This window comes from Triturus cristatus, chromosome 8 (genome assembly GCF_964204655.1).
Source record: "Triturus cristatus chromosome 8, aTriCri1.1, whole genome shotgun sequence".
Taxonomy (NCBI): Eukaryota; Metazoa; Chordata; class Amphibia; order Caudata; family Salamandridae; genus Triturus; species Triturus cristatus.
Window position 1 is genome coordinate 1,146,792,648 of NC_140591.1, and position 12,561 is coordinate 1,146,805,208.

The following is a 12,561-nucleotide window of genomic DNA, read 5'->3' on the forward strand; positions in this document are numbered from 1 at the left end:
TGGCGGCTGACACCCTGGAGTTGTGCGAGAAAAGCACACTATCCTTACTTTCCTTTTTAGCCTCCCACAATCATAAGGTCTCTAGGAAGAAATTGCAATTCTGTAGACCAAAGGTGACTTATCTAGGTCACCTTTTGTCTAAGGAGGGGCGTGCACTCACACCAGACCGTATCCAAGTGATCTTGGACACACCGAGACCATCCACGCAGAAGGATGTGCGTGCATTTTTGGGTCTCGTTTCTTTTTGTAGACAGTGGATATTGGGGTTTTCACACACGGCTAAGCCATTACTAGCTCTCCTGACAAAAGATACGCCCATCCCAATCCCTTGGTCAGATGAGTGTGATGCTGCTTTTCAGCAATTGCGACAGGCCCTTTGTTCAGCACCAGTGTTAGGGACCCCTGATTATGCAAAACCCTTTTCGTTGTATGTGCATGAGAAAGATGGATGTGCATTGTCAGTTTTAGTGCAAATGCATGGTGATAAGCAGCGCCCTTGTGCATACTTTTCGGCCGTACTTGATCCTGTCGCCCGCGCATTGCCGGGGTGTTTTCGCTCGGTTGCGGCGACAGCTGTGTCAATACGGCAGAGTGAGGGAATTGTGTTGTCCCATAAACTGTTGGTGTTAGTTCCCCATGCTGTTGATGCCCTGCTTAACCAAACAAAGACGCAGCATTTGACCAGTGCCCGTTTAACGGGATATGAGTTGACGCTTTTGGCTCCTCACATTACGTTGAAAAGGTGCGTGACACTAAACCCGGCCACATTGTTGCCATACCCCGAGACCCAGCCGGAGGCACAGAAAGCGCATGATTGTATTCTTGTGACTGAGGAACAGACAAAGGGTCGTATCGATCTCCAGGATACGCCCTTTTCAGAGGTAGATGGAGAACTATGGGTAGATGGGTCATGTCTGAAGCTACCAGATGGTACGACTTCAGCAGCGTATGCAATTACCACGTTACAAACGATAGTGGAGACAGCACGCATACCACAGAAGTCAGCGCAAGCAGCAGAACTAATAGCGTTAACACGAGCATGTGAGCTCAGTACAGGATTGTGTGTGAATGTGTACACAGACAGCCGCTATGCCTTCGGAGTAGCACATGACTTCGGTCTACTCTGGAAGGAGAGAGGGTTTCTAACGTCACATGGGGTACAAATAATGCATGGAGAGTTAGTTCACAATCTTTTAACTGCATTGACGTACCCGAAGAAAATTGCTATTGTTAAATGTAGCGCCCATAGGAAAGTAGTTGATAAAGTTGGAGAAGGGAATGCGTTAGCAGACCGAGTGGCACGGGAGACTGCGATGCAGCCTGGTGCTACTGCCATGTATGTAGTGAAATCACAGATGGAGAGATGGCGTGATGCAAAGGAAGAAGTGCGAGAGATACAAAGAACAGCTTCTGATAAGGAGCGGGAGCAATGGGCTAGCGAGGGAGAGTTGGATGACGAGGGTTGCTGGAGAAATAAACAGATGGATAGATGGAAGTTACCCACGGCTTTCGTACAACCTATGGTTCAAATGGCACATGGGCTAGCACATGTTGGAGCTTCCGCAATTGTAAAATTGCTTACCCAAGTCTGGGAGCATCCAGAGATTGCTAGCGCAGCAAAGAGGGTGGTACAGACCTGTATGATCTGTCTGAAGTATAACCCAGGGAAAGGCACGCGAACTCCAGCAGGAGGATTTGCGACGCCCACTGCACCCTTTGAGGTTCTGCAGATGGATTACATCCAGCTTGAGCGCTGTAATAATTTGAAGTATGTTCTAGTAGTGGTGTGCGCCTTTAGTAAATGGGTTGAGGCGTACCCTGCGAAAGACAATACGGCAATGACTACAGCGAAGCTATTGCTGAAAGAGTTTTTCCCTCGATATGGCGTCTGTAGACTTCTGTGGAGTGATAATGGCCCTCACTTTGTAGCGGATGTTATAAAGTATGTCTTGAAGGGCCTAGGCATCACCCAGAAGTTCCACGCCGTGTTCCACCCCCAGTCTGCAGGACTAGTTGAGAAGTACAATGGTACACTGAAGCTTAAAATTGCCAAAATCCAAGCTTCGACATCTTTGACTTGGCCAGACGCCTTGCCACTGGCGTTATTGTCCATTAGGTCGGTGCCACACTCTCGAACCGGCCTTACACCCTATGAGATTGTATTTGGACGCCCAATGAATATTTGGGGTCCACCGAGACCTAAGGCTGTGTATGATGTACCCTGTGTGATGATGAGTGATTATCTGGCACAGTTAACGGATAACTTGGTTTCTATTCATCAACAGGTCCGAGAGGCGCTCCCTGATCGGTCTACTGGCGAAGGACATGGTCTCCGGCCCGGAGATCAAGTGATGATCAAGGTCTTCGACAGGTCGAACAGTCTGGAGCCCCGATGGACCGGCCCTGAGCAAGTTCTTCTTGCGACGAGGACGGCAGTGCGAGTCTCGAACAGGAAGAATTGGATCCATTCCCTGCACTGTCGGAAGGTGCCGCCCGGATTGGTGGAGTCTGCCGTGCTGACCGATCAACGAGAAGTCCTAGCAGCAGAGACAGGCCGTGCTGCAAAGCCAAACGACACTGAGGAGCTCTTTTCGGACCACACGACTTCTGGAGGAAGGCGATATCATCTGCGACCAAGGAAGTGAGATTTTCAGTACCGGGACATACTGTCAGAACGGCCCTTGGGTTAGTGAAACGGAGAGCCGCTGTGGCAAGGGGGGGGGATCAGCCCTGCATTAGTGTAGTGACACCCGTCTTGGCCCGTTGGTGAAGAAATCAACCGCTGCCCAAGGGGAAGAGTTCTGACAGACTTTTAGTTTCAGGAAGATATTAGGGTATTGTTTCTTTGACATGGAGAAGAAGAAAATCTTTTGTGCGTTGGGGTTTATGCTAACAATAGTTATTGTTGGCATAACAACATGGTTTGTGGAGGAGGTCACTCCTGCTCGGAACACACTTGTGCTGACAACTCCAGTGCCTGCGGAGCACTACTTTTATACATTGCCGTATCAAGAACTGAAGCATCGGCAGTCCTATTTAAATAACACTTTTATCCAGATGCTGCATCATACCCACGTTGCTACGAACGCTACGAACTGTTGGATATGTGGGATGATGCCAGCTCATCAGAAGAAAGGAGGTACGCCATTCATACCACTTCCCTTCTCTCACAATGGCTCTTGTAGAGCATGGTACACTTTGTTGTTTGCTACTCGGAAGCCGACAGTGGGACGATTGCTGTTCAGACTTAATAAAGAATGTCATCAGGACAGAAGTGGATACCCACAAGCGAATGGAACAATTTGGGAATGGGAAGAGTACCGACCAGACAATGAATCCATTCCCTATATCTTCACGAACACTAGAGACACTGTAGGGAAGGATAAGTTTGTAATCCAAGTGGCACAAGCCCAAGCGGACCTGTGTGTCCAGAGTGTGGGTTTTATCCCTGTTGGTGTCAGTGACTGTATAAAAGTATTAAATATTGACGGGCTGAACAACAGCACCTTCCTAGCATCCCATAATACCTACTTTGTGTGCGGGAATAAAGGTTATTACCGTTTGCCAGCTGGGTGGTCTGGGGTATGCTATGTATCATTCCTATTACCCCCTGTATTCCTAGCACCTGCATCGTATCACAGAGATCTGAAATTGCTGAATAATGTGACTGTAAATAGATATAAACGTACTTTATCTATTAATGAAGTAGATCAGACGGACACTAGCTTGCAACAGTATATTGATTTCAACTTGGGACTGTTCTTCTTTGTTGGAGCTGCTTTGAACAGTAGGAAAATCCGAAGATTAACGAGAGTAGTAGAAGCTGTGACTAATCAGACTGCTGCTGCTCTTGGGAATCTTACGGAAGAACTGCAAATCACCAGAATAGTTGCATTGCAGAATCGTATGGTACTAGATGTGATGTTAGCTGATCGAGGAGGAGCTTGTAAAATTATCGGAAGTAGCTGCTGTGTGTTTATCCCTGATCATACGCCATCTGTTTATAGTGCCATTAATAAGTTGCATAAAATAGCCGCCGAAATTCACACAGAAAACGGCACATGGTCCTTTTCTGGATGGTTTTGGGCGTTGGTTACTGCCTGGGGTTGGAAGGTTCTAACTGGCCTCTGTATCATCATAGCAATTTTGTTTTTTCTCTGTATGTGTATCCAATGTGGACCATTATGCTGTTCTGTATGCATTTCATTCTGCATTCCAGATAAGAAAGCTATTGCCGAAGTTGCTCGCCAGAAGGGTCTAGCTAAAGAGGTTAGAGGGATGATGATAATTGATATATACGATGATTATTCCTGGAAGCCAGATGTCTTCAGTAAATGCTGAAAGGGTCGTCTGTTGTAAATTAAAGCAGATCGTGGTTAAGCATTTACTGAAAACATTAATGTTTCCCTTTATCGTGTTCTCTTCAGTATGTTGGCCGAAGTCTGGACTCCATTTTGTATTGACATGCTGCCACGTGTTCGCCATGAGGAGAGTCCGACCTCTGTGTTAGTTGCTCTTGTAATCTGCCTAGCAACAGTTTATAAATAGCCCTCCTGTCCATCTGGCGCATGCCCAGAACTGACCACGTCTGTTATAATTAGTTCCGCTTGACCATGTGTTTTTGCGGGCTCTAGGAGTGTGTTAGCTCCGCCCATGTATTGATTTAGAATTGGGAATGACCCTACATGGTAATGTTCTTTGACTCCATGTGCTATCCACCCACTCATGAGCCCCTCTATTGTGTATATAAGGGGACTGTGTATGTAAGTTCTTTGTGCTACTCCTTGCAATACTGAAGAGTGTTGTGTGGATTGTAGGACCACCCTTAAGGGTTAATAAACGTTGTCTTTGTACTTTGCAGTTTCCGTGCCAACTTCCTTATAGATTTCGTTACAGAAGAGCGAACCCTTGTCTCTTGCGGGCCTAGCTGGGGCTTGTATTCATCATATGGCCATGACTGAACTGGGGTGGCAGAGTGGGCTAAAGAACGGTGATGGATCAAACCCAGATCTGTTGACTGGGTGTGAGTGTTTGATTGGTTCTGATGCTCCGTCCATCACCACCCCTTTTTGTACCGCTTTGTTCGCCATAAGTTGGCAGGGTATGCTCAGACGTGAGTCCCTTGCTCACTTTGTCACTGGATTCAAGCAAGCCTGGCTGAAGACGGCTGAAATGCCAGAAACCGGTCCTAGGAAGCTTGTTTCCGGTCCAGGGAAGGCATGGCTTGGCATTTCGGGCTGGACTGTTCCCATGAGGCACAGGGTCAGACTGATTTGCATATGGCCATGACTGAACTGGGGTGGCAGAGTGGGCTAAAGAACGGTGATGGATCAAACCTAGATCTGTTGACTGGGTGTGAGTGTTTGATTGGTTCTGATGCTCCGTCCATCACCACCCCTTTTTGTACCGCTTTGTTCGCCATAAGTTGGCAGGGTATGCTCAGACGTGAGTCCCTTGCTCACTTTGTCACTGGATTCAAGCAAGCCTGGCTGAAGACGGCTGAAATGCCAGAAACCGGTCCTAGGAAGCTTGTTTCCGGTCCAGGGAAGGCATGGCTTGGCATTTCGGGCTGGACTGTTCCCATGAGGCACAGGGTCAGACTGATTTGCATATGGCCATGACTGAACTGGGGTGGCAGAGTGGGCTAAAGAACGGTGATGGATCAAACCCAGATCTGTTGACTGGGTGTGAGTGTTTGATTGGTTCTGATGCTCCGTCCATCACCACCCCTTTTTGTACCGCTTTGTTCGCCATAAGTTGGCAGGGTATGCTCAGACGTGAGTCCCTTGCTCACTTTGTCACTGGATTCAAGCAAGCCTGGCTGAAGACGGCTGAAATGCCAGAAACCGGTCCTAGGAAGCTTGTTTCCGGTCCAGGGAAGGCATGGCTTGGCATTTCGGGCTGGACTGTTCCCATGAGGCACAGGGTCAGACTGATTTGCATATGGCCATGACTGAACTGGGGTGGCAGAGTGGGCTAAAGAACGGTGATGGATCAAACCCAGATCTGTTGACTGGGTGTGAGTGTTTGATTGGTTCTGATGCTCCGTCCATCACCACCCCTTTTTGTACCGCTTTGTTCGCCATAAGTTGGCAGGGTATGCTCAGACGTGAGTCCCTTGCTCACTTTGTCACTGGATTCAAGCAAGCCTGGCTGAAGACGGCTGAAATGCCAGAAACCGGTCCTAGGAAGCTTGTTTCCGGTCCAGGGAAGGCATGGCTTGGCATTTCGGGCTGGACTGTTCCCATGAGGCACAGGGTCAGACTGATTTGCATATGGCCATGACTGAACTGGGGTGGCAGAGTGGGCTAAAGAACGGTGATGGATCAAACCCAGATCTGTTGACTGGGTGTGAGTGTTTGATTGGTTCTGATGCTCCGTCCATCACCACCCCTTTTTGTACCGCTTTGTTCGCCATAAGTTGGCAGGGTATGCTCAGACGTGAGTCCCTTGCTCACTTTGTCACTGGATTCAAGCAAGCCTGGCTGAAGACGGCTGAAATGCCAGAAACCGGTCCTAGGAAGCTTGTTTCCGGTCCAGGGAAGGCATGGCTTGGCATTTCGGGCTGGACTGTTCCCATGAGGCACAGGGTCAGACTGATTTGCATATGGCCATGACTGAACTGGGGTGGCAGAGTGGGCTAAAGAACGGTGATGGATCAAACCCAGATCTGTTGACTGGGTGTGAGTGTTTGATTGGTTCTGATGCTCCGTCCATCACCACCCCTTTTTGTACCGCTTTGTTCGCCATAAGTTGGCAGGGTATGCTCAGACGTGAGTCCCTTGCTCACTTTGTCACTGGATTCAAGCAAGCCTGGCTGAAGACGGCTGAAATGCCAGAAACCGGTCCTAGGAAGCTTGTTTCCGGTCCAGGGAAGGCATGGCTTGGCATTTCGGGCTGGACTGTTCCCATGAGGCACAGGGTCAGACTGATTTGCATATGGCCATGACTGAACTGGGGTGGCAGAGTGGGCTAAAGAACGGTGATGGATCAAACCCAGATCTGTTGACTGGGTGTGAGTGTTTGATTGGTTCTGATGCTCCGTCCATCACCACCCCTTTTTGTACCGCTTCATTTAAAATAAATGGCACTCTGTCAATGAATATAACGTTCATGTGAAAAAATATAATTATTTTTAAGTTAATGTCACCTCCACACTGGGAATACACTGGCAAATACAATTTAAGTCCATTGGTATAAGACCCATGTAAAATATAAAGTTTTAGAAAACTTCAATAACTCCTATGACCTTTAACAATGGATAAGAGGGAGGATTTTTAAAAAAGTGTGTAGAGGGGGACGGGTCATTTCCCTATTAGCGTTCTTGGAAGCAGAGGAGGGTTTAAGCCAGAGGATACTCAAATATCCCTGTTTCTCCAAGAACTGGTAATCACCCACTGAACTTGGGAGTGTTAGAGTGCATGCTATCAGAGTTATTTCTTAGCACTAATGTCCGAAGTTCATTGGGCAAAATGTGCATCTACTTTACTTTATGGCATTGCTGGGAGGTTAAAGAAGATATAACTGACCAGCAACAACTTCTATGACTTATTAAAAACCTGTAATTTCTGTCTCTAAATAATATTACTGTGTCCAAATGTGTAAATCTCACTGTCAGGAGCACATCAATCTCCCAAATGTCATTCACTTAGTCGAATAAGGGGTCTTGTGAAATGCTCATTGGCGATGATCTCACATTTACTAGTTTTACTTTATTAAGCCCATTTATATCTCTGCAGATGAAACATGTGTAAGCTGAAATGATAGTGTAGCAGAGGCATATTCTTCATTATTTGTGGCACTAAAGAACCAGTGATGCTTAACCATGTATACTCAGAAATATTACGAGTGAGCTAGGGCCCGGACTGTGGACTTTTATTGCTCATGTAAGAGGGATGAAAAGGTCACTTCCAGAGGACACGTACAGCACTCCCTTCAAGAATAGTTTAGCTGTTCAGTCACATACCTCTAGAGTAGCTTTTTAATGCCATGCCCCTCCAGTGAAAAAACAATCACCAGGGCCCCCATTCTCAAATTCTATACTATTTATTCTATTAAACTGGCAATGCTTAAATATGTCTAGACTTATTTAAACATTACAGTTAAGTTCTATTACCATTTTAAAAATGCAATCAAATAGGTGATTGCCAAACATACTATTCTGTTCAGGTATGCCTTACTAATGTGTAAAAGTATCCACAGTGTGATTATTAGAAATTGGGGTAGGGGTTTTGAAGGAAATTTGGAGTCCCTTCCCTTTTGACACCTTCTCCCAGCTAGGATATAAATGACAAAGTATGTTAGTGATGGCCCATTACAGAGCCTCTTAATGCAGATAATTGTTTTCAGCTGAAAACCACGCACTTTTATCAGCATTATGTTTTTGTTGGCAAGAGCCTGACCCCCCAATCACTTGAGCCCCCCCCACGGGGGCCTGCCCCCCAGTTTGAAGACCCCTTGTCTAGAGATCTCCGGTATATTAATCTCTGTACTGAAATTATACAGCTATGCAAATACTGCAGATGTTATGTTTTAGTGTGATTTTAATGCCTTTAATGTGTTCAGTGCCTCTAAAACTATACAGCAGTGGAGGCCAAAATCATGCAACAAGGGGTTAAATTATTTGACAAGAAAACGCAAATTATGAGGCATTCTTTCCAGCAGTGTTACCTCGTCTTTTTGTCATTTTACCACACAGAAACTGTTATGCAGCAACAACCAATGATCTTTTCGCCAGTCCATTAACAATGGCCCTTCTAACACCCAGAGTAAAGTTATTTGTGTAAAACATACTGTGTAATGCTCAATTGAAAACAAGCCTACATTTGCACATTTCATGACAAAAGTTGTGTGGCTTTTATTCTCCGCACCCCAATAAAGCTTCAGTTTCACCTTTAGGATTTGGTTTTATTATATGTCCATGTTATGCACTTTTAGAAGCACCTCTTACACTAAGGAGAAGTCTTTCCAAACTAAATTTTACACAATATGTGTTTAATGTAGACACAATATCCCACTAGGAGGAACTGTCAAATTCAAGATATCAGACCTTATAAGTAGAAGTAAAATGTTAGGGCTTTTTCTAAAAATGTATAGATGCATTACAAAAAGAGGAAAGCTACCAACAACTACGAATGGAGCAATCTGTAACCCACCTTGCAACTAAACTTAGCAAACAAACCAAAAATATTTATGGCATGCTGTAAAGTCAAAATCTACAAAATTCACAAAAACCTATCACAAAATCTAAACCAACATGACAAATCATTTTTGATAGTAAAAAAAGGAAAATGTTTCCTCCTCTTGGAAGAGGAGGATAATAGTTCCACTATTTTAAAAAGGAGACTGTGACCTACAAGAAAACTATTGTCAGATTTCAATTCTCACGGGGCTCTTGCTATTGCTATTGACCCAGATTAGTGAGTGGGCCGAAGTTCATAAAATCATACCTATGGAGCAAAGTGGGTTCAGGGCGAAGCATGGAACGATTGATAATATGACTGCCATTCAGGAAATATTTGAAAAATATGTTAAAGTTAGAGGGAGAAAGATGCACACAGCTTTAATTGACTTATCCACAGCATTCAATAAAATAGATCATTGATGGCTTGGACAGCCAACATGTGGGATGCAGTCTAACGCGGCTTCGACTGCCCAAGCTGACAATCCGGCTAAATCCAAACATCAATCAATCAATCAATCAATCAAGGAATTTATATCACGCACTACTCATCTGGAAGGGTCTCAAGGTGCTTGGGGGAGGGGGTCTGCCACTGCTCGAACAGCCAGGTCTTGAGCTGTTTCCTGAAGGCGAGGTGGTTCTGGGTCAGCCGTAGGTGGACGGGCAGGGAGTTCCATGTCTTAGCCACCAGGTAGGAGAAGGATCTTCCCCCGGCGGTGGCTCTCTTGATGCGAGGGACGACGGCGTGGGCGAGGCTCGTGGATCGTAGCTGGCGGGTGGGCGTGTAGAAGGTCAGGCCGTCGTTGAGGTACCTTGGGCCCAGGTCGTGGAGGGATTTGTGTGCGTGGGTGAGGAGTCTGAAGGTGATCCTCTTGTTGACAGGGAGCCAGTGCAGGTCTCTCAATTGGCTTGAGATGTGGCTGCGTCGGGGTACGTCCAGGATGAGTCGGGGGGAGGCGTTCTGAATATGCTGAAGTCTTTTCTGAAGCTTGGCTGTGGTACCGGCGTAGAGGGTGTTTCCGTAGTCTAGTCTGCTGGTGACGAGGGCCTGGGTGACCGTCTTCCTGGTCTCGGTCGGGATCCATCGGAAGATCTTACGGAGCATGCGGAGGTTGAGGAAGCAAGTTGAGGAGACGGCGTTGACTTGTCTAGTCATCGATAGGGAGGAGTCAAGGATGACGCCCAAGTTGCGTGCGTGGTCCGTAGGCTTGGGTGCGGTGCCTAGGGCCGGGGGCCACCAGGAGTCGTCCCATGCGGAGGGCGACGGTCCCAGGATGAGGACTTCTGTCTTGTCCGTGTTCAGTTTCAGGCGGCTGATGTCCATCCATTTGGCGACGTCTTTCATCCCTTCGTGTAGGCTGGTTTTGGCGGTGTCAGGCTCTCTGGTGAGGGAGAGAATCAGCTGGGTGTCATTGGCGTAGGAGATGATGTTGAGGTTGTGTTGTCGTGCGATGGCAGCGAGGGGTTTCATGTAGATGTTGAAGAGAGTGGGGCTGAGCGATGATCCTTGCGGGACGCCGCAGATGACTCCGGTGGCTTCAGAGAGGAATGGAGGGAGGCGTACTCTCTGTGTTCTGCCGGAGAGGTATGAGATGATCCATTCCAGGGCCTTCCCTTGGATGCCAGTGTCGTTGAGGTGTTGGACTAGGGTGCGGTGGCAGACAGTGTCAAATGCTGCGGAGATGTCTAGGAGGATGAGTGCCGCTGTTTCACCGTTGTCGAGCAGGGCTCGGATGTCGTCGGTGGCTGCGATGAGGGCGGTCTCGGTGCTGTGGTTGGCTCTGAATCCGGACTGTGATGGGTCGAGAGATCCGTTCGTCTCGAGGAAGGCAGTCAGTTGCTTGTTGACGATCTTCTCGATGACTTTGGCAGGGAAGGGAAGGAGCGAGATGGGGCGGAAGTTCTCTGCACAGCATTCCGCTCCCATTGCGCTACCATCTGGAGAGAAGCAGTGCCCTAGATTAGGGTGAGAAAACAGGCCCAATGACACATGCGGCTATAACTGAGGAAGGGAGGACCGTGGCCCAGTCCCGGACTGGCGGCAGAGGCAGTTCCCCCTACTTTGGATGCCTGGCATGGCCCCAAGGAGCATTGCAAGCCCCCCGCAGGTCCAGCTTTTGAGGTGAGGTGGGCGCTGCCGGCTGCAGGTCTGGAGAGTCGGGGTCTGGCCAATGGCCGGGTTGCGGGATGCTGGGGCCTGCGGACCCTGCTGAAGCTGCTGGATGCTTGGCGCGGCCCCACATGAGTGGAACAGGATGAGGACATCTGGTGGCTCCCGGTGCTCGCCTGGGCTTCATTGCTGCAGATTCGGCCATTGCAGGCAGCAGCTGAGTTTTGGGCGGGGCCGCAGGACATCCCTGGGGGGGCCTGTTTTATTTTAGGACCACGGATTGGGTGGCGGCACAGTTCGTGTCTTGGCGGACCACCCCGCTCTGATCGTGCAGCTGGTGGGGCCCTGGGGCCTGAAGTGGGGGCCCGGTGGGATCTGTAGATCCACATATACGGAGGTGCATTAGAAGAAGGCACAGGTTACCGTGCAGTATAAAAAGCCATCCTGTGAGGACCAAGGTACACGCCATTAGGTGATGCTGCTTCGACGTGGGCTGCCTGAGCTTGGTGGCTAAAGGCCATATTGGGGAGGCAGGTGTCGCTCCTATTGGATTTGGGCAAATTGCACTGCGGGCGCTTACCTGGAGTGGCCCCGTGATGAACGTGCTGCAGTATCCTGAGAGGGGGTGGACGAGGTTACTGAGATTGGAACTGATCGGGACAACCTGCAGGATGGTGGTCCAGCGAGTCAGATCCTGTTAGGGGGTCTACTTGGCTGGCCACCTCTGGTCGCAGAAGCGGCACGGCAAGGCTTAGTCCCACTTGTACTCAGAGGCAGACAGATTCAATGAGGTCAAGCCTGCAGTGCTATAACCATGTGCGCTCAGGAAGAGGGTGCCGGACAATGCCGCCGCCCACAAGATCATTGCCACCAGAGGAGGGAGGCCGCTGTATAGCCCTCCTGTCCCCTTCCATTCCATTCAACATGGCTAAGGAGAAACCGGAGGGCTCCGGCCGCAAGCAGAGCACCCTAGACCAGTTCACTACAGCCTCAGGTAGCGCAAGTGGAGGAGACGCTGGGAACATGGTCTCCGACAACGCAGCTCTACTGGCATCCCTACAAAAGAAGGTAAACAAGCTCACCGTCATCATGCAGGAGCTGGCGTCTCGTGTCAAAGATGTCGAAGGCCGCTCTCGACACAAAAATATGTGCTTCATCAGCTTCTCAGAGGGGTGCGAAGGCTCCTCCATGGAGCGGTTCCTTACGCATTGGCTAAGGGCCCTCTTGCCTGGGGACTCCCTTTCCTCCTGCTTCGTAGTTGAGTGAGCTC